This window comes from Copadichromis virginalis, linkage group LG10 (genome assembly GCF_057382275.1).
Source record: "Copadichromis virginalis isolate Kocher_CV1m ecotype Utaka linkage group LG10, C_Virginalis_male_GT1.1, whole genome shotgun sequence".
In the NCBI taxonomy this organism is placed as follows: Eukaryota; Metazoa; Chordata; class Actinopteri; order Cichliformes; family Cichlidae; genus Copadichromis; species Copadichromis virginalis.
The window spans coordinates 12,676,351-12,701,748 of NC_140627.1; the positions used below are offsets into that span (position 1 = coordinate 12,676,351).

Genomic DNA, 25,398 nt, shown 5'->3' on the forward strand with positions numbered 1-25,398 from the left:
CTCATGTCCTCTCCACTTTTGCTTTTTCACCTTTTGGTGGGTATTTGTGATGATGTTTAAAACACTCAGGTAATGAGCTGCAAACACATTCAGGCAGGATGAGTTTTATTTTTTTCATTTTGTAGTTTTAAAACGTATGAGATGCTAAGGAACTGTCATATTATCTGTGGATCTTTTTAATGATGGATTACCCTCATGCAAAAGCAGCAGCAAACTGGTTGTTTTTGATAGCAAACTTTAATACTGGCTTGCAGAGGCATGGGCGCGTGATGAGAAGAGAGATGCTGACAGTAGATATTTCTCTGTCAACAAAAAAAATACCTGTTTGACACAGCGCTAGCGATACGGGCAGCGAGCATGTGAGCTTTAAAGATTTTCTGTCATGTGATGTAGAATAGATTTAATTAACATTTTCCTATATTGATGGCATGCACATACTGCTAGTGTGTCATTGTCAAAGTACAGCTTGGTGAAATGTTATTTTCTAAAATCACAAGTATATAGGAGCAAAACTCAGTATTTAATTTGTAAGGCAAAAGACCAGATAATGTGATAAACTGATATTTAACTGATCAAGAGCTATAATTTTTCTACTTATACTTTATTTCACAACTTACAAATCAGAATTAAGACCTGCAAAGTTAGCCTGCATTTGAACAGATCTAATAAATAAACACTTAAACTACAAATTTTGAGTTACAATCAAGAAATTAGATTGTAACGTTAACAGTGGGGCAGCTCTCTCTCTTTAACGTCTCTGAGCACAGAGTAAGACTGGGAGTACTTTGAGATTTGAACTAAATCTCCAAAAATTGCATTTGTTGAATTTAGTTAACAAATCTGATGTATCCATGGATTGTTTCACCCTCTGATTTCTAGCACAATTCACAATTCGACTTAAAATGCATCCCTATTGCCCACTACTTTTCCATCCATGAACAAGAACCTAGCAAACCTTTGCTAACCATTAGCATAGTAATGAGCATTTGCTCATTACATAAAAAACTAACAAAACTAACCAATACTAATATCAAATTAGCTCGGAAAATCAAATCCCTTTAAATATTAGCTATCAGCTATGACTGTTTTAAAAACTACAACAAAACCCCCGCCCCAAAAAACTCTAAATGCATTGTCTAGGTTTGAAAAATTAGGCCATTTCGGAAATGCAAAAGCTGCAGTATATCAAACATGGTAGCTTGAGGCTAACAGACGGCTACAGAAAAAGGTTAAATCCCTCCTACTGGGTGATATATTTTTTAACAACTAAGCCTTTAAATGCTATTAAGGTATACAGTAATGCCTTATTTGGGCAGAGCTGGTTTGACAGACAACTGCATGGTAACACAGCAGTGTTAGCGGTGTTAGCATCAGCTAATTAGAGACAGCGAACTGTTCCTCTCACTGCACCACTGTTAGTGCCTTTAAATCAAATTACTTTACATATAATGTGGTCTGCTATGCAGTATTAACAATCTGACCAAGAAGCCTGCTCCAATACTCTATATGTTAGCCCTAATTAAAAGGTATGTGTACGTTCTTTGCTAATATGCTAGCACACTAACCTCTTGTTTGATTAAAAACCCAAGATGGGGGCACCATTGCTTTATCTGTCTGATATACAGATTTTGCTAAATACACAAAACCTCTTTAGAATACAAACAAAAAACATAATGATGTAATAAAGTAGCTACTTTCAACTGCTCCCTCATTCACAAGCGGTCACCACAGTAGATAGCGCCGCATGTTTTAGCATTTTCACACCAGATGCCCTTCCTGTCTCAACACCAAGGGGAATTGTGTGCTTTTCCCGGGATCAAACCTGGAAAGCAGTGCACTATGGAGCCACGAGGAAATATCTGTAATGAATTCAAAAGGACATTAGCTAGGAAATACAAACTGCACGGTGGTCACCCACCAGTTGTTATACATTTACATTATGCAGTTACAAGTGAAAAACATAGACATGCTATAAACATATAAATTATTTGCTCCTCCAAAAATAATCAAGAATCTGGTTCCCAGATTGAAAGGTTACAATTAAAAAAGAAAAAAGATAAACCACGGCTCTGAATAACCAGGACAACTGTGTCATGATAAGCTGAGTAGGCCTAATGACTCACAAAAGTATTATATATAACTTTTTGCAACCCTAGAATAACACACAGGAAAGTGAACCAGGCAACAGAAAAAGTCTCTCTGCAGGTTTTCTGACAGCCAACGCCATTCCCCACAACTACTCTGGTATTCCACACAGAAAGCTGTTCTGTGGCTCTGGCGCTGGACGACTACTATCTGCTCGTCTGCAGGTTTAAACTGTCTGACCACATCCACCTGCATCTGGGTTTGAGCTGACAGCTCAAGCCGTCAGGTAAACACTAACTGGGCTTGGACAAGCTTTATTTCAGTCAGTGTGGAAACGTTTTTAACATGTATCTAGGTCTTGCTGCTTAAGCCTAGATTACATAAAATCTGAAATAATTTGCACAGCATTTACCCTTTTCTCATTTGCGTCATGACTGTACAACATTCATATTATTGGTTATTTGAAAGCGTACAACCTCACCACCATTTATCAAACACACGTGTAACGCTGCATACTGTACGCACAGATGAGCACATGCAAACATGAACACTTGTTTCAAAATGCATTCAATAACATATAAAAACGTCTTTCTAAATGTGCCGTGTTATGATTTCCAGTGTAGGTGTAGCTGCCTTTAACCGATAAGAAAGCAGGAAGCACTTCAACTGGCTGCAAACCTATAAATGAAAAACAGAGGAAAGGCCACTGACCCTTTAACTTCCCAGTATGTACAGGGTAAATAAATAGCATTGCCACACTTGATGTAGACTCAAACAGTGGAAATGCTTTGCTCTAATAAGAAATCCCTTTCAGTTTCAAATAATTATATTAACAAATAAATAAATAAACAAAAAGCCCTGACTGGACTGTGAATTCGAAGACCTGTGGGTTTGTCAGAGAAATGTGAACTCCAGTAGGCTTAAAGCTGCCAGGTTGGGTAACATCAGCCTGACCCTAAGCCTGCTGAGAAATTATCTAAGCATACATTTTCCGGTGACATTTAACATTTTTCTTTGTGGCGTCTTAGAGGAAGCAATGACGAAAACCCCTTTGGTGTTTTGGCCATTAATGTCATCATCGGGGGCACAACGGGTGGAGGGAAAAATAGGTTATTTCAGCCTTGTAACCAGGGCACTTGATGACTCTGAGCTGAAAACATGTAAGCAGCATTCAAGAGCGCTAACGCTGTCAAACATACGGACACCTGGATTTTACCCAAACCAGCCAAATCAGCCTGTGCTCCGTCTAATAAACACGCCCACCTCTCTTTTATTGGGAAAAGAGTCCAGTCGTGAACTTTGATCATATAAAACGGAGTAAGCGGGTGGCAGCAGCCTATGACAACATTTTGCGCTCGTCTGTCACAGTGACGCGAAACTGAAAGCTTAAGTTAAATCTCACATACCTTGAAAACAGGTCTCCAGCAGAAATCCGAATCCACACTTAACTTTAACCAAACTAGTCATTTTTAAAAGAAAAAAATGTAAAAACTACAGCATAGCAGCCGAGCGCAATCAGCAGCCTCTGACTAACCAAGCGAGAGCGCTGAAAGCCTTAAATTGCATAACAGCGCCTTAAGTTAATAACGTGCTGTTATTAATCGCCGGTGAGCTCTCTGCGGCTTTGACAGTCCTAATTTATCAACAACAGAGGACCAAATTTCTGATTCGTGGCTTTTTTTTTTCTGTAGTTGCGGTCTTTCTCTCTCTCTCTCTCTCTCTTTTCCAGGGTCTGTACTCCACATCCTCCGCTGGCAGCGGCTTGTAAACAGGACCGAGTGGCTGAGAGCAGAGAAAGTAGGTCAGCTGGTAGCTCAATACTCGGGTAACGAAGGCAGCAGCAGCATAAGCAGCAATGCTGTGCAACACAACCGAAAGAAACCTGCGCTTGTGACCGGGAAGGAAGGGGGCAGATTGCAATCTTTAACACGTGCTTAATGAATAATAACAACCCACTAAAATGTCATTAGAGCAATGCAAAGAAGAGTAGATTTGTAATGTGGCTTTTGCACCGCAGTTTTCCGACTGTTTGAAACTGTGAAGCCTACCGAGACTTGGCCATAGGAGCCTAACCTTTAATCTACTAAGATATAGTTTTACATTCACAAGAAGGAGTCTATAGGAGGGGGTGATGGCATGCTGCAAATTGACCTTAAAGGTACTGCTGATATATTAAGGCAAATCACATGGGCAGGAGGAGGTGGTGAACGGTGCCTCCTCCCTGCCAGCAACACAGAGCAGATTAGCCTGTCTGACCCTGTTTATAAGTTTATAAACCATTTATTTAAATCTGCAGGGTGAAGGGAGGCAGGCCATACAGAAAGATGACAACACCTCAATGTATAACCAAAACAAGACGCTGTAGACTTTTGTTTTGCCCCCCAAGTACTTCCCCATACACTTCCTATGTGTGTGGTTTTTTTTTTTAAACTTCCTGGTTCCCTTCTCTCCTCAGCTGAAGTCCCAAATGTGGGTCAGCAGTCTACATGACTAATTTCAAGCTTTAATGATGGACAGTCTCCAAGTATTTTGTGTCTGTCAAGTGGCTTCACAAGCAGCTAGATGTGGGCATGTCGAGAATGTTAAAAGAACCAAAGAGAGCATTTACATGGATAAATTATTTGGAGCGTTAAAAAATGAGGCAGAGGTTTTACTGTAGTACGCCTATATGACTGTCACAGTCATATCAGTAGTTTATCTAATTGTACTATTTGGACAAAGCCTATCAGTACACCAGCCATTTTAACCAAGTCCTAAATTTTATTAACATGACATGTATGGATGGCTTTTGTATGGATAGATGCCACTTAGTCTATGTGGCTAAAGCCACGATTTCACTGCTACTGATTATAGCCCTCATTACTTGATAAATGATTTCTAATAACTTAATGGTAGGTAGACTAATTAGTTTTTTTGTTTCCCTATGACATTTCTGAATGCACCTTTAATTTTTAAAGATCTTTAAAGACCATAATCTTCAAAACAGTAATCGTGAACAATTACGGTAGGTGCCAAATGTGTAAATGTGAGACTCTTTTTACACTTATACTTTCCCAAATATCAAGCTCTACTGTACTTGTTAGCAACATAGATGGTTTACATTATTAACTGCATGTGAGGCTTGCTTACTCACAAACAACTGAGGAGACCATATTTTGGATTATTTAGACAATGTTAAGTAAAATAATAACTAAAAAAAACAAAATTTTTCAGTAGGAAATAGCCACATCTTTGATTGCACTGATGTGCTATCCTTTCCTTCTTATTTAAAATACTTTGGGTTACATAAATATGTTTCTTTAATGGAAGATCTTGTAATCAAGGCCAGTTCTCGTGTGAATAAAGAGCACAGAGCACATGAGAATCAACGTTGTCACCTGTTGTGCCTCATCTCATTAGAGAGTGAGTGTCAACTGCTTTGACAAGTTAGCCTTTGACATCAGAGAGCTTTAAGTGCATGTTCTTAATTAGAAAAATTGAGCTTTTCATAATGAAGAGTGTGAGTGTTAACCTGTGAGTGCCAGCGTGTACTTTGAAGAGGTTTTGCTAAATCCATTTAAATCAATAAAACAGAGCAACTTGTAAAATGCAAGAAAATATTAAAAATTTGAGGAGAGAACAGTTTCAGTAAAATAATCTGAACAGATGACATGAAAATCTTTACTTTGTTTTCTATATTTTGTGGGTCCTTCTGGGTCCTTTTTTCCCAGCATTGCTTTTAAAGCATACAGGTTTTATTGCTAAGGTGACAACAAAAGAAAATCAATGTTTTAACCCAGACAGGAAAAAAGTATTTGGAATTTAAAAAAACAAAAACATGGACACATAATTTCAAAGTCAAAGCGTCTGTTTCTGGCTCGGCCGGTCGTCGTGATGTTTTATGATTTGAATTTCTCTCCAGATGTCCCTGAACTCCAGACGCACATTTGAGGCCACGGTAGATATGCAGACCACTTGTCTCAATGACCATCTTAATGTAATGAGTCACATTTTCCACACAGCTGATGCAGCCTGCAGCTGTTGTAGTAGTCCCAATTTCAGTGACTGGCTCATGAGGTGGTACCAGGATGATGCCAGTTCTGCCAGCCAAGTTATACATGAAGCCTCTCTGGAGACATAAACATCCTCCATCAGGTGATTGAACCTTCTTAACTGACTCTTGCATCGTTGGCATGACTCCGCTGTGATTTGTCAGCGCTAACCAACCTTGAAACTAAAAGCCTTGTATTACCACTCCTGATAGTGGCTGCACCACTGCAGCTACACAGTTTCACACACTTCTTGCACACCTAACATCTGTGTAGTTTGTGCAACATCCTCAGTCCTGCACTTATGAAAGTGACTGCAGAACTGCTAGGATATCTGCAGAACCCCTAAGTATCTTCTATGAATAAAAAGATATACTATTTTAAAAAAATAAAATACAAATAAAACACAGCAGAAGGAACAGCTTAGTTTGACAGGTCTGCATTACTTAAAACTAAAGTTTGTAACAGTGCATCCAACAAAGTGGAGGGCACAGTGCACCTCTGACACCCCCATACTGCACTGAGCAAATTCAGTGTTGCATTCAGTGCTGTCCCTTTCTGTGTTACTCCCATAGTGTGATCACACTGGTTGCTCTAGTTTCTGTCACGACTGAGAAACTTGAAAGTCAGGTAGATGACAAATCTGGTAGGTAGGGCTGGGAAGAGGTGAACTGTCCTTAAATTTTAGTCACTACCTGTTGTAATTAATGGATTTATTTATATTGAAGAAATGTAGCCGATCAAGTCGTAGAGCATGCAGCACAGCTAATGTGACCTAATTCAACCTTGGGGGGAAAAAGGAAGTGCTGACAAGTTGAAAAAAGAAAAATAGAAGAAAACATAGCAAGAATGATGTATTGTTAATGTATCCCGAGGAAGCTATCGTTAATGCAGCCATCTCAAAGAAGAAACAGCACGATTTACATGTTTGAGATGGCTCAACTTAAACAAAGAAACTATGCAAAATGCGCTGTGTGCTAACGCAAACCAAAAACGGAAAACTAAACTATACGCGTGCAATTTCAGCCTGCTCAAGAACGAAAGAAAGCGAGCGAAAGTAAGAACGAAAGCTTTGTTACTGCAGATAATTTTGATGGTTTCTGGAGGCTCAAGTCACTTTCACAAAAGTACTAGAATAAAATGTACTTTCACTTACAGTCTGGCAACAGTAAGAAGCAAACCGATGCACTTCCGACTAAAAGCATGAATAATAGTAAATAATTATTAAGAGTCAGCTTCAAGCATCAACTGTAAATATGCCTCTAGAAACTAGATTGCAAAATGTAGGTTTGCTTATACTGTGATCAGACCTGTAAAAGACACTTTTCTCATATGAGATGGTGAATGAAACAGACAGAAGTCCTGGAGGATAAATCAGTCACGAGGAGTTCAAACAACCTACAATTAGACCACACAGAGGTATTCAGAGGCTTCATGGGGTTATGATTGGTAAAAATCTACAAACTCCATCCAGAAATTAAGCAAAATGAAGTTAATAAACTGCATAAGGTACACTCAGATTTACCCATCTGTCAACTCTGAAACTGTGATGCCCTAAAAGGTATCAGAAAAAAAAAGATCCAAAGTCAGTGAGTACTTTTTCTTTCCTAAACAGAGTGCTTCACTTTAGGATTCCTCCACCACCTAACTCCCGTTAAGTACATGCTTGCTTTGTCTCTTAATGCTCCATTAATTTTTTCCTCAAGCTTCAGTAATGCATACACAGCACTGGGACTGTCTTTTTCAAAGGTCTGACACTGTAGGTTCTGAAGCTCTCGCCAAAACATTTTAGAGCACAAATACTTCCAAATGTGCCCCTCCATGAATGAGTAGTGTTGGTGCCAAACGAATAATGTTCTTTGGGCTGATAGAGCAAATCTAACAAGGATGTGGCGCTCTGACCTAATTACCACCACTGCTGTGTGTAGTGGCTTAGTTTTAAGGATGACAGTGCTGGTCAATCAGGTCTGGCGGTTGTTTGTCTTGACTGGGTAATGATTCCCAGAAATGTTTCTTAGTGACTTTGGTGAGCCCTTGACCTAATTATATATAGATTTAGTCTTCTGAAGATTCTCAGAGTAAACTGCAATAGTATGTTTTCAATATATTGCAAAACTGGGCCAAAATGGCTTTTCTCATGTAATTCTCAAATGTGCTGAATTTAGTGCTAATTAGCAAATGGTAGCATGCTAACATATTAAAGTCAGTTAAACATATGCTAACAGTAGCGTTTAGCTCTGAGCACTGCTGTGCTATACTGCAGTCCTGTTTGCATTGTTAACTCTCATATAAAGTGATGACCACTATTTACATATTTAATGACATGTTAACACAGAAACTCCTGACACGGTTGTGTATTAAATGAATAAATAAGTCAGCAAATGAAAGACTTTCAAATAACTGAAAGCAGCTAAAGATCTGTGTTGTGTTCTTATTTCTATAGCATACTCCATGCACACTACACACACATTACAGTACCAAATCATTGAGCAGATAGTACAGGATGCCAGACTGATTGTATAGAAACATTCTGAAGTCCATTGTTACCTTGCCAGCAACCAACAAGATCTAAGATTCATAAAGATCTCCCACATTTTACTGCATTATTCACCATCCGCCTACATAGAGATTAGTGGCGCTCTTTTTATGTAGGTCATGCTATTGGATAATGAGATGACATTTAGTGCTCATAAGCAGGCATCACTCCATAATGAAGTCACATCATTGCGTTCTTTACATGCTGCACCTTTTTCCAGACTGCTTCCAGCTTCATCAGTGAAAAGTGACTATTTGTATAATTACTCAGACATTAATGCTGCTGGTATTGATGATGTCATTGCGACTTTCATTAATTAGACGGTGGCACTGCTGTTCACTCTGTGTTCCCATGGTAACAATGTGTAGTGTCTACTTTCTCCCAGCTATGCCCATCAAGCTGCCGGTTTCCATTTTTCTTCTGGTCGACAAGATTTCTCATACATAACTCAGGAAGTCATTTGTTATACTGTTGACTATTAATAAAGTGCCAAAGCAACCTTGCTGGCTGCATGCTTTGATTTCTCCTTACAGCAGTTTTAACTCACTCTCAACCCACAACAACAGATGAGATACAAGCTTCGCAATAAATGTACATGTTAACCTAAAGTTTAATACTGGCATCAAGGTTTTCCAGCATGTCACTGTTAATTTTACAGTATATGTGCCAAAATCTACAGTTTAATACTGTAAGTACACATGCTGAAACTGCTCTTTAGTGCAAATATCTAATCAGCCAATCACATGACTAAAACTGGGCATGAAAACATAGTCTGATGATGACCCGCTAAAGTCAAACCGATCGTCAGAATGAAAAAGAAATTTGATTTAAGTGGACCAGAGAGGTTGCTCTGAGTATTTCAGAAATTACTGATCTACAGGGATTTTTCCACAAACCCATCTTTAGGGTTTATAGAGAATGATCTGAAAAAGGGAAGTCTCCAGAGAGCAGCGGTTCTCTGGGGGTAAATGCCCTGTTGATGCCAGAGGTTACAGGAGAAGGGCCCAAGCTACTCAAGCCGATAGGAAGGCAGCATAACTCAAGACAACCACTCATCACAACCAAGGAGTGCAGAAGAGCATCTCTGAACAGATCCAACATTGAATATACAGTATGGGCTATAGCAGCAGAAGATCACACAGCGTCCCATCACTGCCAGCTAAGAACAAGAAACTGAGACTACAATTCACACAGACTCACCACATTGAGCAAAACATGCCTAGTCTGACGAGTCTCAATTTCTGCTGCAATATCTTGACTTTAGGGTCCGAATTTGGCTTAAACAAAATGAAACGCTGGGACCCCATAGTACCATTTGAGGATTGTTCAAACACCACAGCCGACCCGAGTATTGTTCATCCATTTATGACCACAGTGCACCCATCTTTTTCATGGCTTTTTCAAGCAGGGTAATGCACCATGTGGCAAAGCTCAAATCAACTGAAACTGGTTTATTGATCGTCGCAATGAGTTCACTGAACTCAAATGACCTTTGGGAGGTGATGTAACGAGAGATTCGCATCATGAATGTGTAGCCTACAATCTGCAGTGAGATGCTATCATGTCAATATGGAGCAAAATCTCTGAGGAAGGTTTCCCGCAGTTTATTGAAGAATTAAAGTGTTCTGAAGGTAAAAGGGGTCCAATCCAGTACTAGAAAAGTGAACCTAATAAAGTGTATATTATAAGCCACTGCATTGCCAATATACTAACATTTATTGCTTCCATAATTAATATTTTTCTACTGTAAAATAAAGTAAAATATACCTCTAAATACACTAGTCTTTCTGATCAGCCCTGTGTCAATATTTTCATGTATCATCTTTCTTAAACTATGATAAACTATGGTCACTTGCTTGGGTTGCTACAGGAGTTTTCACCTAATTTTAAATTTCTTTATATGGACTGTGTGCTCGGTGTGGCACACAGTGACTTGATGCAACACGAGTAAGTTTATTTTCTGACTCAAATGAAAATAACACTGCAGTAAGACGGGACAGTAGCTTTCTGTTGCTATTTTTTTAAAGACATCATCATTGACACTTTTCTGCTGTGTCGACCTACACCACCATGTTATCAGTGTGCAACAGTTGCTTTCGTTTTAGCAGAAATTTGTTAGTGTGGGCTCAGCTACAGGCTACAAACGATTTACCTCAACGCCACTTGTTAAAGAAGAACAAATGAAAAGAATTTCAAGACATATGTGGCTTAATGCTTCAAAATAGTGAGCTCTGTCTCACAGAAGGAAGAAAAATCACATCCGGAGGTGATGCTCAATGACTTTTCACACCGTGTAATTGAGTATAGATGGAGCACCACGGCTAAAGCCTTAGAGCTCATTCAAATGCATGAAATGAAAAAAGGAAAACAGTAAAGAAACAATTCATTATGTCCCTTCTCGGGAGAGTTTTCCCACAAGCTTTGCCCATCACTACCAAACAGAAGCTCCACACTAATCCTGCCCCAGGCAACAGCTGAACGCCACTCTACTCAGAGCAGTTTAACACATCCACACCTGTGGGGGGAAAAAACTGTTCTTTTACCCTGTTTTCCTAACTGCACCTGTTAATGCACCTGTTGAATAATCAGCTAATCAGCTAAGAACATGAATCCTAGTTCACATCAACCTCGCAGCTACTAATTCACAACTCACAGCCATCAACCTAGTCAACCATTAGTCAACCTGCATATTTTATGTAGATTTTCTTCTTCATATATTCCACGTTTACTTTTTGGTAACACTTTAGTCAAAAGTGCCATGTAATTACACATTCACCACACAGCACGGAGTGTGTGGTGAATGTGGGTGGTCGCATCCTTTCAATGAGAAAGCAGTCCCATAAAACAAACATCCTTTCACCAGGTAGATCCACTCTCAAATTTTCTTATAATTATATTCTTTCAACAATTCCAAATGAATCACAGTTACTCCAAGCCTGTTATTGCCTGCTGCTGCTGCTCAGGAAAAAAAAAGATGCAATTACCTAAGGCAGTGTGAGCAAATATGTGGGTCACCATTCTGGGGCATGGGTGGAAAGGGCAGCGGAGCTCTTTCTTTTCACCACTCAAGCTCGGATGCCAGGTTAGATCTTTGATTAGATTCTGTCTCATTCTTAAACATCGCCTCCAAATGAAGCATTTTTGAGCTGTTCACCCGAACGTCATTGTTATGAATTCACCAGTGAGTGTTTATGAAACTGCAACCGGCCCCTCTGTTATGCACAGACTCTGAAGTGAACTTAAATAGCCTTTCGCAAAGAGTCCATGGAAAAAATGACCTTATGTCTCCATTCCTATCTATTGCTGTTTCATTTTCCTGGTTATGAAACGATGGCTTCCATATCTTCAAGGCTCTCCTCCTGAGAGCACGCAAACCTCTCTTAAGTTTCACAGAACAGTAGAAAGCAGCTTATAAATTATTCTCTTTGAGGAAAGACTAAAACACATTGAATATTGGCTTCCTCTATGGCCAAATATCCACTCTGCCTAATTCTTATTCTACCGAAACAAAAAGCAGTGGACTGCAGATATTTGATTCGATTTGATTATTTTTGAGCTACATGAAAATTTTTCATGTTATTTTAGGCAGTTTAACATTTCAGCTGAACTACAGGATACAAAACCTGCTCATCGTGCATCTTTTATTCATCCGATGAGTGGTTTAAAAGTAGTACAAATGTTAACACGTAATCAGGATGGATGCTCAGTCAACTGAGAAAGTGAATTAATAACATCTACATTATTAATGACAGAAGGCTGGATCATCAGAAGTCTCTGGAAAACAACTCGCATAATGACTAGTTTTCATATTTTTATGTTTTTACCTGTAATGCTTCTTTCCTACACTACATTTGTCTTCTTGGACTTCTTGGAGTAGCTGTGCATGCCACGCAGTTCAGGTGCAGCTACTTTAGCTTTGTTTACCCTCTCTTTTTGTTAACTTTCTCCAGACTGGCTGCACCTCGCAAACAAAAGAACCTTTGGCTTAAAGGGATTTCTTGTACCTACATTGATTTTAATAACTGAAATTCCACCATGTTTATTGTGAGCATAAACCTTTGTTACAGTGTATATGTGCAAATATGAAAAGGAACACAACTGGTTTTCTCTCTTTCAGACAGCTAAGCTTAAAGAGGCCATTGCATCGGAGTGGAACTATGTGTGCACATTACTCATGCTTTAATGTGACAATAATTCATGAATCATGAAGTGTCCTTCAAGAAACCTAAAATCACTGCCAGCTCTGTAAAAAAAAACTGAAAAAAAGTCTTTTTGGCTTCCTCTTGATGGTGGAATAGAACTTCCTGTAGATTTCCATCAATTTTATCATATGTTTCTGTGTTTCTCTTAAGATGCGCATGCACTCACCAGCTACTTTTTAGGTACACCTGTTCAACTACTCGTTAATGGAAAAAATGTAATCGGCCAATCACATTTTTACACGTAGACATGGTCAAGACGACCTGCTGAAGTTCAAATCGAGCATCGGAAAAGGGAAGAAAGGAGATTTCCAGTGAGGGGAAATTTTCTGGGTGTAACGAAGAGGTGTTTCATTACTCTGGGCAAAAATGCCTTGTGCCCTTTCTTATGCTACTTTCCACTGTTCTGGGAGAAGACTGGAAAAATGTTGCCTGGTCTGATGAGTCTTGCATTGCAACATTTAGACGGTCGGGTCAGTTTGGAGTGAAAACAACATGAAAGCTTGGATGAGGTCATGAATATTGTCCAACCACTTATGGCCACAGTGTACCCTGATGATGGCTTTCTACGGGATAATCTCTCAAAACTCAAATCATCTCAAACTTCTTAAACGTGACATTGAGTTCACCTCGTTTTATCTGTGCCATGAAGAATTAAGGTGGTGCTGCATGGGAAAGGGAGTTCAACCCAGTACTAGCAAGATGTACCTAATAAAGTGGACAGTGAGTGAAAATCAGTAAAAAAGTTTAAACACTTAAATTAAAAAAAAAACAAACAAAAAAACTCGGAAACTGGAAAGTTTTAGTAGGAAAGTGTAATGAACTCATTGGCTGGACCCAGACTAAGAATGAAATTCAAGTATCACAGCACTATGTGAACTCTCCAGTTCGCCATCAGTGGACATGTTCAGGTTTTGCCCCATGACATCACAGATTACATATGGCTTACTTAACATTAAAGGAAGAAAGAAATGTGTGTGGGAGGGCCCTTTTCATTTCACCATCAGACCTGACACGATCTTGTTGTGACTCCACTAAAGCAAACAACGTTGTAATGCACATGCAGCCAACACCCTCAACTGGAGATCTGAATCACTAGATCTAGGTCACACACACACTGCGAGGCCCATTTTTCTTCTTCATCTGACACACAATGTGTGGCCACACCCGATTCTTAAACGTAACCTTTTGTAGAATAAATGTTACATCCTGTGAATCAGCTATATTTTAGAGACACACGGGGGGGGGGGGGGGGGGGGGGGTGATCATCATCACTCAGATGATGATAACAGCTTCTAAAAGAACCTCATTTATGTAGATTCTCACTCCTTTGAATGATGAAGTACCATAAAAACCTTTCCGAAAGGTCAGTATTAGTGCAGTGTCACTGAGGAGCTCTCACACACGTTAGTTTCAGGTAATGTCATTTCATGCCACAAATAAAAAGAGAGGAAGCAAATTCACATAATGTGACTGGTCTCAGTGCCAGAAAAAGGAAAGCTTTCTCTTTTTTATAAAAGGAATAAATAGATTTGAAAAAGCCAAATGTCTTAATGATGGCGTAATGGCTCTGAGCCTGCAGCTACTGAGGACAATCACTGTGTGCTTTAGAGCAAGAGTTCAGTGACACCAGCAAGGCCGATGACGTCAGTAGAGGCAGTTATATAACTGCTGCTGAACATTTTGTCTGTCATAGTTACAAGGCCAAAGAGGGTGACATGAATACCAGTCATACTCTCAGGAGTCATGTGCAACATAGTTCCACTGGCCAAAGGAAGAAAAAGGCAAGCAGGCCTCGGTATAGAGGGGTATGGAACAAAAGGGAACGGCTCTGATTAATGATAACAGTCTGCATGTCTCTCTTATGTCTGCCCTTACAGCTATAAATGCTTCCACATTATCTTCTTACTGGAGATTGATCAAGAATTCACAAGTCTAAAAATTCCCAAACAGCACATCAGACCAACAGGTCAAAAGAGTCTAAAGATGATAAAACAGAGAAAATAAGACTGGGATGTGTCTGCAAAGTTTGCTAAAAACTATAACAGTTTGAACAAACACTACAAATAGAAATTATTTAGACATACACAGTAGGCCGCACAAGATTATCAACAAACAAAAAACCTGAAAAAAATCATCATTTAGAGAAGTTCATAATTTAAAACTGTCAGTTTCACTTGGTATTAATTTAATTTAATGGCGACTGTTGCTTCTAGCACCATCGAAGATAAACCCTGTAGCAATAAATGGTGTAAATAAACAGTGGCTTTTGGCCTTAACCCAAATACTGTTACACACTGTACTGACACCTCTGCCATCACTGATTATCCTTATAGGCCACTTTCTTAACTGGGTCTTTTATTGATTCCTAAACAAATTTTATCAGAGGAAATAAGCAGAATTCCACAGAGTCAGTATAACAATTTCATTATCACTGTCACAAAAATATGCCAGCACTGATATAAGGAAATGATAAGGTGTGTGCCATGTGATCCCATGGACCATTTAGTACAAGCTTTCAACTGGAACCATTTCTTACTTCCCATCAGGAGTCATTGTTCTCTGAAATATGTTACCTAAGAATCAGAAATACCGGACAACAGCGATCTAAAGCCAACAAATAAAGGCTGTGGATTGGCCTTTAAAGGGTAAGCGTCACTTCAATGTTTTTATAATCATTTTAACTAAGTAATTTGACTGATTTTTATTGGACAATACACATTTCACATGCATTCAAAGTTGCTAAATATAGTTGTTCGCCTATATTTGACTGTAAAGCTAAATTGTGGCTGCTTTAAAGCCAGCTGTCTGCAACAGAAAGGCTCTGAAATATTCTCTGCCCAGCTGTGACAGATGGTATACAGAATTTGCAAAGACACTTACTTCTTACACCAACCATAACCTGAGAATCAGTGCCTTAGCAAAATCATGTAACATGGAACTTGAGGCAAAGAGTGGAAATAAAGTTCCACTAAAAAAAAAAAAGCCTACACAAAGGAGCCGACAAGTTAATGTGTTTATGTATTTTCTGGCAGCAGTCCATTTTTAATAGCGTATGGTTGAGGCGAATACATCAAAAAATAAACCACACTATATATATATATTTTTTTTAAAAGCACAATCTCTTGCCATTTATTACTTTAAATTAATTTTATACCTGAGATAGCAATATCTCACTCAAGGCCATAGTGCTTTAGAGAATATCGGCATGGCTGTGGCCTTGTCCCTGCAAACCATTCAGAGCTGTACTAATATTCAATAAACAGCACTCACTCTTGTGTGATATTGCTTGATTAAGCTGTCTCAGACCATGGATGATGCCCTCTAGTTTGATAGTGAATCACTGAAGCAATTTCCCTGGTTCCAGCTTCTCAAATGTAAGCCTTCGCTGCTTTTTTCCAGTTTGCACCCAACTTGGTTTGATATAAATCATAATTGTGGTTTTTCTATATTTTTATTAACCAATTATAATTGGGCCTTAAAGAAACAGCCCTATTTGAATTTTAGGATTATAGATTCTGTACAGATTTTACCATTAAAACATAAACATGTTCGCTTCAACAACAATATTCAGCTACTGTAGCAAGAACCATTAATCTGAAAAATTCAAATTCCATTATAACTTTAAGATATAAAGTTCAATTAAATTTCAAGACGTTTGGAAGGTTTTTTTCCCCAAGTTCAGCTGCAAAAGCCAACTAACACCTTGATGAAACTAATCCTCATGGGGACAATCCCAGGAAGAGAAAGACAACGAGTTATGTCTGCCACAGGGGATAAGTTCATTAGAGTTACCAGCATCTCACATTAGAGACACATTACTTCCCAGAGTTCAAGTAGCGGACACACATTAACACCAAATATTCGGATGAGACTGCGTAAACTGGGCCTTAAGGGTTGATTCTTATGGGTTACCAATTCCAACAAGTAATAAAAAGACACAATAGGACAAAGAAATACCCTGAATGAACCAATGAAAAACTGCATTTTGTTCTCATAAGTGTAAATTTGAGATTTTTGGTTCAAATTGCTGCATCTTTGCAAGACTTTGCTGTTGACAGCTGTTGGAGATTCGTTCAAAATTAATGGCAACACTGCTTTCCCAGCAGAGCTAACATAACATCATGGTCTGAGCTCAGTTTGTTTGTCATTGTGACAAAGATCCAAAACACATCTCCAGGAAATGAAAGGCTATAACTACTAAGATATAGAGCAATAGAGCGCAACATCAGAAAGCTCAGCTAACAGAAAGCTGATATGATCTGGGGTAACATCGGGGTCAGCAAGTGCACAGCAATAAAACTATTCCCTTTGACAACTTCATTAGACTTGGACACCAAATTAAGAATTCAAAGGTGTTGCTTTAGCAAGAAATTCTGGCTCTTTAGAAGAAGGTGGTTCAAGACTTTTGCACTGTACATGTATCTAAATAAAAAATGTTTTCCATAAATACAACCGACTATAATAACATTGTTGCAGAAATGCTGTTGTTTGTGATGTGGTTTGACTGAGTTAATTACTTCTTGTAATTGGCTCCATTGTCCTTCGGTCACTTGGTTGTAAGATTATGGTCATTAAACTTTAACTACAGTTGAAGGAAGTTCCTAGAGAAGCCACAGTGATTTCAGGTTTAGTTAACTTCCTTAACATTCAGCTCTGTCCTAAACAAGGTTATTATAGTTAACTTAGACATAAAACTGGATGTGAAAAAATATATATAAATATCAAATTTTTAATATAATATAGTTAAAAAATAAACAAATTAATTAAAATACTATAAATCAAATCAAATCAAATCAAAATTTATTTATATAGCACATATTAAAAACAACAGTGTTGACCATAGTGCTTCACAGTCAATAAAAACATGAGACAGTTAAAACAAACAATAGAAGAGGACAACAAACAATAGGTAACAACGCAACAAGCTAAAACAGCCAACTAGACAGAATCAAAAGCCAAAGTAAAAAAATAAGTTTTAAGACGTAATTTAAAAGACTGGATAGACTCGGCAGTGCGAATATGAACGGGGAGGTTATTCCAGAGTCTGGGTGCCACGGATGCAAAGGCCCGGTCGCCTCTCGACTTCATTCGAGTCCTAGGTTGTGCTAGGAGCCTATGGTTGGATGATCTAAGTGCCCTGTTGGGATTGTATGAATGGAGTAAATCAGAAAGATAACTTGGCGCTAAATTATTCAAAATATTAAAAGTGAACAAAAGAATTTTAAAATCTATACGATATTTAACAGGGAGCCAATGTAATTTGGCTAAAATTGGAGTTATGTGTTCATGAATTCTCGTACCTGTTAAAAGACGCGCAGCTGCATTTTGAATTAACTGGAGCCGGCAAAGAGAGGAGTGTTGGAGGCCCGAGTAGAGGGAGTTACAGTAGTCCAATCTGGATGTAATAAATGCGTGGATAAGCTTTTCAAGATCTTTTAAAGGAAGGAACGGCTTTGCTTTGGAAATCTGACGCAACTGGTAAAAGCTGTTTTTTACCACAGTGGACACCTGTTTCTCGAGTTTAAAAGAGCCATCCAGGAACACTCCGAGGTTTCTTACAGTGGACGAAAGATGGCTAGCGAGAGGGCCTAGGGCGTCAGCTAACTGGTCTAGCGGAGTGTGACTACCAAAGACTATGATTTCAGTCTTATTCTCGTTCAATGTAAGAAAATTATGTGATAACCAAATTTTTACTTCATGCAAACAGTTGAACAGAGGTTGCAAAGAAGCAGTCACATCGGATTTCAAAGGTAAATAAATCTGGATATCATCGGCATAACAGTGAAAGGAGATGTTATGTTTTCTAAAAATTAATCCCAACGGCAACATGTACAAAGAGAAAAGAGCAGGACCGAGCACGGACCCTTGAGGCACACCACAATAAATAGGGGCAGAAGCCAAGGAGTGTTGCCCCATAGCAACAGAGAACGACCTCTCTGAGAGATAGGATTTAAACCAAGATAAAACCGTACCTTTGAGACCAACAACATGTTCCAATCTTGATAGAAGAATGTTGTGATTAACCGTGTCAAAAGCAGCAGACAAGTCAAGTAAAACTAAGACCACAGAATATAATATAATAATAATATAATAATAATAACAATTTGACTGACACTTTAAATAAACTAATTTCATTTTTTCACCCTGGTGTTTACGACAGAATTGCCTAATTTCCTTCGGGATTAATAAAGTATTCTGATTCTGATTGGCTGTTGGGGAAGTTCATTAAAAATCACTGTGGCTTTTGTAGGAGACAAGTGAGCCATGGACAATGGGGCCAATTACGAGAAGTCTCAGTCAAACCACAACACAAACAACAGCATTTCTGGAACAATGTTGCGATAGTCAGTTGCATTTATAGATTTATAGACTGTAAAAGTCTTTAACAACCCTTCAATTCTCAATATTTTGCTTCCAAGGAGCCAGCCTTTCTTATAATTTTTGGATTTGAGTAGCAGTTCTCCAGGCTAGGAAGGTTTTTTAAAGAGGAGTCATTTCTCTTGTTAATTCATTACGTCACTTCACACTGAGACAATCAAGCATAAAAATGGACCTAACTCAAAGGATGACCCAGTTGTGTTCTCACATAACAGACAACTGAGCAAATAATCAATTTTAACAAGTATCTTTAGGAACTTTAATAGAAGCCTGTTGAAAAACACATTTTCTTCCCATTTCTTTAGGTGAATCTATGAAAAAGAAAAACATAGCACATTTTCAACATGAATAAAATTGTTTTTTTACACTAACAAAATTATTTCCAAGGAGCTGTTAGCTGTACAAAATTGGCATATCTCGCTTTGTGTCCTTAAAAGCTTTTGAGAGAAATGAAAAAGTCGAAGTGAAACAACAAGAGCTGTTGTTGGTAAGAAGCAGTGAAAGTCTAGCTCTGATGGAAATTACAAATACTCTGAATGCCTCTTTCATGTAGTCAGGGAGCCTGTTTCCCATCTCTCTCAGCTTTTTTTCTGTTTTATTACCTCGAACTTACCTATTTAAATGTTTTGGCTGCTGCTCTGTCCAAGTACGCATGCCACTGTGGTGCTCATGTCTGCTTTTCTTGATGTCTGTGGAAATAACTGGCTAACCTAAAGTCTTACATTGTATTTGTATGCCTTCTAGTTTTCTGTGGAAGATTTTATATCAATATGGTTTGTTAAAGAAAAAAGCAAAACACCGTGATAAGACTTGAAGTCAATGTCAGTACTGAGACAATAAGGCCAAAATGAGCTAATCACACACAAAAAGATGACACCTCTGGTGTTCGGAGGTAAGCGGGACTTGGTTATTTGCAACCTCTGATCTATTAATCAACCTGTTGTGAGATTACACCCCATTTCATGTGTTTGTGATGAATCATCATGGGTTGAACATTCAACATTCATTCTATGTGGAGCGCGGCTCTGTTTTCTTAAAGAGACAGAAAGCAGGAGGAGTCCCTTTGCTGTAACACAGACCTACACCATTTGTGCATGCCCAGTCACACTACGCAGCTCTAGCAATATTCAGACTAGCTTTCAGTTTAAGCTTGCAGGACATGGCCCAGTAACCTACTTTCCCCACAACATGCTCTGTAACATCAGAGAAGAGGCTATGTGTCATCAGTTAACTAACCTTCACCACAGCATAGTTTCAGCAAAGAGATGAAAGAAGAAGAAAAAATCACAGACACTAATCAGAGTTATATGTCAGGACAGAAATGTCTACAAGGCCCCATGCTCAGTTTATACTTAAAGGTGAAATAAATCCAGATAGAACTTATAATATAACTTATATTCCCTGCATTTAAAGGTCTCCGGGGGAGGAGACTAAAACTAAAAAAGACCACATGAAGAAGATTAGAGAAGAAAACTTTCAATTTGAGAGCAGAAAAGTCTCAAATTGCCATTCCACTGAGTACAGGGCAAGCGAATTACATTACAATAAATGTTGGTTATAAAAAAACAAACAGATGTGTAACATTTGTGGCAGCATTTCTCAAAACTCTGAAATCCTTGTTTGACACGAACACATCTTAGCAGAACCTTAGCAGATTGGGTTTCCCTTTTTTCTTCTGTGCACAGACTCGTGTATCAGGTGATCAGCACTGTTAATGGTTAAACCCCACTACCTGACACCCTCAAACCAGTCTTCTGGGTTACCACACACAAAAAAACCCGAAACACCCACACAGTCTGGTCCAGGCTCACTCTACATTTGTTTATCACCCAGAAGCCAAATTTTTTAGTCTGACAAGTAGTGGATGGCCTTCTCCATGATACCTGTCAGTTACTGGAAGCTGTAAAAGGATTGTGATTGACTCCTATATACTGTTTTTATAGTGGTAGACCTAATGCCAAAAGTGGAATCCACAACGTTTTCAAGCTCACCGTGTAACAATGTTCTGATTGTCCCATTTAGCAGCAGGATTAGAATTGGCTGAAGGGAGAAGAAGACAGCATGAGTCATGAGGCAGGCCCAAATGTTTAGCAGCACGATATAAAGAGGAGCATATGGTGCAATGAACAGCCCAGTTCAGTCAGTCATGGAACAGCCTCATCCTGCCCCGCTCAGCTGTCAGCACACATCCTCATCACTGCTCATGGCTCCTGGGCCAACCTCAGCACTGACACAGCAAGCCGGAAAAATGGCACAAGCCTCAACACGAGTGTAAGTAGATGGACACACAGGATAATCTTTTAGACTCTGACAGCAGCACACTTTGGAGCAAAGATAAAAAACAACCAAAATGCCCCGGATCCCTGGCTCTGGGTTTTGTTTCGCATCAGGTCCCCGAACTACAGCTGTGACTGACATAGCATCGGTCATTCAGATCAGACATTCAGATGTATATCAGAGCTGATTTTACTAGGACAAGTGTCTTGGCTTATCAGACTCTAGTTTGTTTGTCTGTTCGTGCCAATTAAGCCACATTCATATTTCATTCCTCATATTTCAAATCACACACACACACACACACACACACACACACACACACACACACACACACACACACAAGAATCTTCCTTTTTCAGATGGAGTCAAGTGTCTCCATATGGAAAAAACTGACATTTCAGAGCTAGGTCAGCACATAGGTTCCATTATACAGTAGTTACTGCACTTACTAAGATTCTTACACAGCTTCCCACAATATAATGATTATAACACACACTAAAGGACTAAGACTTTCTTCACTTAGTAAACAGAAATTTAAAAAAAAAAACAGTCTAAACAGTTATGTATGTGTTTGATTGGGACATAAAGAAGCAGATATACCATCTATTGATATTATAAACACTGTGAAGCAGACTGAGCCAGGAGAAGAGGGTAGCTACTAAAAACAACTTTTTAAAATATTATTATTATTTGAAAGTTTCCAATTTGAAGCCACATTTATAACAACCGTAACAAGTAACGAGCACAAAGCCGGACACTCACCTTATTCTGCCGAATAATGATCCAAACAGGAGCGGCTGTATGTGTTTGTGAGTCTGGGTTTTAACAAATAAAACTCAGACGTGTTACATTCCAGAAAGTTGCTCACATGTGAAACTGCACTGCAGTCTGCTAACGATTCCTGCCGCTGTCTGTATTTAGGCTGCAGCACGCTGCTGAGGTGACCCAGCCTACAAACCTCACACGTTCATTAGAGCGCGCTGGTCAGTCCGCCTCCTGTCCGCGGACTCATGCAGGCTGAATGAAGAGCCTCCGGCAGCAGCCAGTGTGCGGCCGCGCTCACAGCCCCGCCCACTGGTCCACATACTATATTAAGTTACGTGAGCAGGCTGGTTGCAGTCTGCCGAAGAGCGGAGGCGGTCTTTTAAGCCCCGCCTGTTCTCACGACGTCATTGGAGGAAAGTGCCATCCAATACCGCCCTCTCCATAGGGTTACCGTAAGGGGGCGTGGCTGGACCTCCATCCAGCCTTTCAGTTGTCTGCGTTTGGGGGTTTCTCGGCCAACCAACACTACAGGTAGATTATCGCGTGGGTGCAACACAACTGAAGATTTTAAGGCGTTTTGAAGATCACATTTTGGCTGTTTCACACACCACTGTTCGGCTTATTTGTGTGACTCGTGGTCTCTGGGTCAGCCACAGAGACCACGTAAAGTTTGTTGGTCTGAGAGGCGCACCACTGAGTCGTACCTGTCCCCTACTTTCTCCTCAGTCCAACCAATCAGTGGACGCTGCAGCGCCACCTTTAGTTCAGTGCGTAATATCTGCATGGGTAAACTGCTAAGGGTGCAACAGCTCAAATGAGTCACTCCAGTATATGCAGTTGGTTGAGGCTGAAAGAGTTGTACCTCACTGAGTTTCTCTGGTTTGCTATTTTACATTACAGCTATAGCATTACAGGTCACTACTCATGCATACCATGCATACTTCACATACAATGAAAATGGTTGAGATGTTAGTGGATAAGCAGATATGCTTTTAAATGCTGTGTTGTAGGTCAAAGCAACTGGGGTCCAAACATCTGTCAGTCTAGAATTGTCCTGCCCAGAGCCCAGACCTGAACATTATTGAAGCGGTGTGGGATCACCCTGACAGTGAACATCCAAAGAAGAGCTTTGAACGTCCTTCAAGAACCCTTGGAGAACTATTCCTGAAGAAGAAAGCTGCCTAAGAGAGTTTAGATTGACTTTCAAGCTCATTACAATTGTGAAAACTCTGTTTTTGCCCTATATACTCTATGTTCTTGTTTGTACAAAAATCACTGGACCTATTTTTCAGTTTCCAATCAAAATATAAAGAAATAACAGGTGGCTCTTTGCTTTTGCACAATGCTTTATTTAGAAATCTGCATTATTTCTAGGGTGGCATATAAACAGAAGAAAATTTATGTGACAGGAAAGGTTAACTCCTTTTGAAAAAGGCAGCTGAAGCACATGTTCAGATCACACTCCTGCAGATCAGTTCTGGAGGCATTTGTACAAAGTTAGACTGATTTGTGGTTTTTCCTATGTCTAAAGACAAGGTAGCATGTAACACTCTAAAACAATTCTGTTGTGAGAGTTGCATCCAAAGCATGATCAAATAGGCCAACACCCCCACTCCTTCACTTCATCTGTCAAAAGATATGCTGTCTAATAGACCTCTCACAGGATGTGTGTCTCTAAATCACTCCTCAGAGGGGAAACAAGGCCAAATGCTTCGAGTGGGTTAAGACATACTTGTATTTCACAGCGGACTGACTATTAAATAATGAATTTCGTTATTCATGACCGTAACAGAAGGGATGCTGCCAGAAGGGAGAATGACACCACAGCATATCAAATCATTTTCAGGCCACATAGATGTTTTGTCTGCAAAGAAAACTCTTTTGCAACTGCCTGCGAGAAACCGTGTGAGTCTGCCAGTCGTCGCACATCATTTTCCTTTATAATTTTCCCGGTGAATAGCTATTCATGAACAGGGCAAAGACCACATAGCTCTACGTGACGAGAAATAAATCTACACCATCCCTCCACTGTTATTCTATATATAAAAAGCTTTATCGTGGAGTCAAACCACACACATAAACACACACTCACACACAAAGAGTCCTCTTCAAACAATGACGAAGTGAACATAAGCTGCCAATTCTCTCAAAAGCAATATTTGAACAAACCACAGCAAACGGCAAGAGAACTTTTTTTTTCAATTTAACTGGAGATCACGAGGAAACTTGAGAGTGTACGTATGTGAGCGAGTACGTGAAGCCACAACTCAAAAATCCAATAACAATCACAGCTTTGCTGCTGTGATCTGTGATGATGGGTGTTGTGTCAGCCAGCCGTGCACGGTGAGAAACTTCAAAAGAAGTTTATACGTGATCTTTGTTTGTTCATTTTTTGCTAGTTACAAAGAAGGAAAGCATAGGGTATTTATTTTCAGCTTCCCAAATAAAATAGTGACCTCACCTTGGTGGTTATTTGAGACTCAGACATGCTCTCAACCTTTCCATGAGTCTTTCTATCTAAGCCAATGAATGGAGCTTTTTCAGTTTTTAGATTTTCAAGGAATTGTGTGCAAGGTTCAGCTTCAGTATAACACCGATACATTCTGTGGTTTTTTGTGAACACGTGTGAATAATATACCATTAATGTTTACGCATGAACTATTTAAATACATAAGTCTGTCAAAAATGTGTGCTTCAAAAACATCTCATCATGAAAACATGTCAGGCTGTAAAACATGACTGTGCATCGCCCAGAAAACTTCACCCAGGGTGGCAGTAATAAAATAATGAAAATATATGTCTCAACAGTTCTGCATCATTTTGAGTAAAACTGCATAATTTAGTGTTACTTAATCTAAAAGTAAGAAAGGCCATGAGGTTTTCTCCTTCTTTCACTTACTCCCTTTAGGGGTCACCACAACAGATCAGTTGCCTCTCTTTTAACCTATGCACAACATCCTCTACACCCTCTTTCAAAAGTACTTCCTATCTCCTTTTACTACCCAAATGGACGCATACTTCACCATAACGTGTTCTTACCCTGTTGTTTTATGTGGCTCATACAAATGAGAACAACCTTCCTTACAAAGATATTGCTGCAAGATGTTATGAACGAATCTGTAATTGA

The 25,398-nt window shown here is 39.3% G+C and overlaps 1 protein-coding gene across 2 annotated transcripts in view; it reads right to left on the reverse strand.

Annotated features, from left to right (window-relative positions):
* npas2 (neuronal PAS domain protein 2) overlaps window positions 1–22,560 on the reverse strand; it is a 43,711-nt gene extending 21,151 nt beyond the window's left edge. The window contains exon 1 of one of the 2 annotated variants that reach the window (XM_085469852.1): window positions 22,269–22,560. The gene's annotated coding sequence lies outside the window, so the exon portion shown is untranslated. Of the gene's footprint in view, window positions 1–3,491; window positions 14,059–22,268 lie in introns of those variants that run through there. The other variant, XM_085469853.1, reaches the window with a different exon arrangement.
* Window positions 22,561–25,398: the final 2,838 nt, after the last annotated feature.